Source organism: Bison bison, unplaced genomic scaffold (genome assembly GCF_000754665.1).
Source record: "Bison bison bison isolate TAMUID 2011002044 unplaced genomic scaffold, Bison_UMD1.0 scf7180017864500, whole genome shotgun sequence".
Lineage (NCBI taxonomy): Eukaryota > Metazoa > Chordata > Mammalia > Artiodactyla > Bovidae > Bison > Bison bison.
In genome coordinates this window covers 641,364-644,714 of record NW_011495059.1, presented here as the reverse complement: position 1 = coordinate 644,714, position 3,351 = coordinate 641,364, and positions in this window count along the sequence as shown.

The following is a 3,351-nucleotide window of genomic DNA, read 5'->3' as shown; positions in this document are numbered from 1 at the left end:
GAAAAAAAAGATTCCTAAGATGCTGTTGTAAGAAAACTGGCATTCTGAAATAGATTTGGTCTGGGTGTTGAAGGTCAGGTTGGCAACATTTTGAGCGTCACTGCCTGGAACAGTGGTGAAGCTAATGGAAGATGGGGATTCTAAAGGGTGAGCTTGTTTGGAGTGTAAGAACCGGCTGAGACAATGGTAATTCATGGAAGTGATAAATAACCAGTCAATAGCTGCTGCTGCTGCTGTCACTTCAGTCATGTCCGACTCTGTGCGACCCCATAGACGGCAGCCTACCAGGCTCCCCCGTCCCTGGGATTCTCCAGGCAAGAACACTGGAGTAGGTTGCCATTTCCTTCTCCAATGCATCAAAGTGAAAAGTGAAAGTGAAGTCACTCAGTCATGTCTGACTCTTAGTGACCCCATGGACTGCAGCCTACCAGGCTCCTCCATCCATGGGATTTTCCAGGCAAGAGTACTGGAGTGGGGTGCCATTCCCTTCTCCGAGTCAATAGCTAGAAGTCCCTAAATGAGGCTTAGAAAAGATGTCCAGTACCTTAGTTTTTCACATGGAGTTGATCATTGAAGCCAGAATACACTGTCAAGGAATGAACTTTATTTTTAATTTAAAACCTTGGGATGAGACTCAAGTCACATCCTGAATTTCAAGACTTATTTATTCATGTTAAAGCTGTGTTTGTAGGCTTCCATTCTCTCACACACTCAAGCCCTTGTGCAGGGCCTCCTCGAGTGACCCAGCCAGAGCACTGTGTTGGGGACGGGGGAGACCACTTTGATGAAAGGGCAGAATCTGGGAGCCTGCTGGGGACAAGCAGCTAGGGAACAGCATAGAGTGTTGTGGAAATATATTTGGAATTCCAAAAATGTGCTCAAAAATTACCTCCCAACCCATGTGCTCTTACACTCTGGGTCTGGTGCTCCTGCCACTGAGAGGTGAGGTCTGTGATCCATGCCTCTGAATCTGGCACTATGGAAGTGACACTGTGACTTCTGAGGCTAGGTCATAAAAGGCTATGCAGCTTCTGCCTGGTTCTCTTGGGACACTCATCTTTAGAGCCACAAGCCTCCATGCAAGAAGCATGCGGTTACCTGGATGGCTATGTGGATAGGCCTCGAATAGATGTTCTGGCCAACAGCCAGCCCGTATGAGCATCGCCTGCTAAACTCGTGAGTGAAGAGGCCTCCAAATGCTTCCTGCCCTTGACCTCAAGTCACCCGAGCCTTCTAGTTGTCCTTGCTGAAGTCCCAGATGCTGTGCAGCAAACTGTCCCTGCTCTGACCTTTCTGAATTCCTGACCCACACAATGTATAAACGTTATAAAAGAGCAGCTTAAGCCACTGACTTGGAGTGGTTTATTATGCAGCAGTAGATAACGACAATTTTATTTTTGAGGTAACCTTGGTTTGTAAGTTTCGTGTGTACATTTCTTCTTCTGTATTTCCTACAGGGTTTCCCCCGCTGCCCCCAGGCCCTTTCTCTCTGGTAACCACTGCTTTGTACCTATATGCTCATATCTACAGTTTTAGAAGGAACTTTTTGGATCATATCCAAGTTCACTTTCCAGCAGAGACACGGGGGCCTTGTAGACCAAGGAGCAGAGGAGCAGTGACTACCTGCCTGCCTGCTAACCTGGAGCTTCTCCCATCACACTCCTGACTCAGGAAGTTTCCTTGGACGGGGCACGGCCTGTCTTGCCATGAGCTGGCTTTTCCCCTTAATCTATGGATGACTTATGGCAATAATGTATGCTTTCCCCCAACTTCTTACGAAAAATTTGGAACAGAAAAGTGCAAAGAGAAGTACAATGAACCTACTTTTCTAAAGTGAACATATTGCCATATATACTAAATGTATGTGTATAATTTTTCTTACTGAACATCTGAAATTAAGTTTAGTCTTTCTAACACTTTACTCCTTAATATACATCACGGTGTAACTACAGTATACCATTATCATATCTAGTATGTAATACTTATTCAGATGAAGATACAACCAGTCCATCTAAAGGAAATCAGTCCTGAATATTCATTGGAAGAACTGATGCTGAAGCTGAAACCAATACTTTGGCCACCTGAAATGAACAACTGACTCATTTGGAAAGACCCTGATGCTGGGAAAGATTGAAGGCAGGAGAAAAAGGGATGACAGAGGATAAGATGGCTGGATGGCATCACTGACACAATGGACATGAGTTTGAGTAAACTCCAGGAGTTGGTGATGGACAGGGAGGCCTGGCATGCTGCAGTCCATGGGGTCACAAGGATTCAGACACGACTGAGTGACTGAACTGAACTGACTGAACTGAGTATTTAATACTTATTCAAATGTGTTTTATATCTTTTCAAGCTAGGATCCAGTCAAATTGCACATATTGGATTTCATTGTCTCTAGTCTCTTAGAATCTTTCCTTACCTCTTCGTGTTCCTCTTTCCCTTTTTTAAGTGACATTGTTTTTTTCTTTTTTTTTTTGTCACACCTCTCAGCATACGGAACTGCCCCAACCAGTAAGTGCAGAGTCTTAAGCACTGGACCACCAGGGTTGCCCCCACATTGGATTTTTGAAAAGACTAAACTAGGTATCATACATCCTAGAAATCTGATGGTTTCACCATGGTGTCTATTGTCCCTTTATCTCCTTTATTTCCTGCAAGCTGAAAGTTAGGCACAGAGGCTAGCTTTGAACGAAACTTTTTTGGTGAGACTGTTTCACAGGTGATGCTATGTATGATGTCAGGTCCCCTATTAATGAAATTAAATTTAATCAACTCGTTAAGAGAATGAGTATGAGTAGGGGTGTTTTTAAACTGAAACATGAGCTCTTAAACACATGAAAAGAGGCTCAACATGCTCATCATTAGAGAAAATGCAAATCAAAGCTATAATGAGGTATCATCTTCACAGCAGTTAGAAAGGCCACCATCAAAAAAATCTACAAATGCTGGAAAGGATGTGGAGAAAAGGGAACGCCCTTGCACTGTTGGTGTGAATGCAAACTGTTACAGCCACTGTGGAAAACAGTATGGAGATATATTTAAAAACTAGGAATAAAACTACCATCAGTGCAGTTCAGTTCAGTTCAGTCCGACTCTTTGCGACCCCATGCATCACAGCACGCCAAGCCTCCTTGTCCATCACCAACTCCCGGAGTTTACCCAAACTCATGTCCATCGAGTCGGTGATGCCATCCAGCCATCTCATCTTCTATCGTCCCCTTCTCCTCCTGCCCCCAATCCCTCCCAGCATCAGGGTCTTTTTCAATGAGTCAGCTCTTAGCATGAGGTGGCCAAAGTATTGGAGTTTCGGCTTCAACATCAGTCCTTCCAATGAACACCCAGGACTGA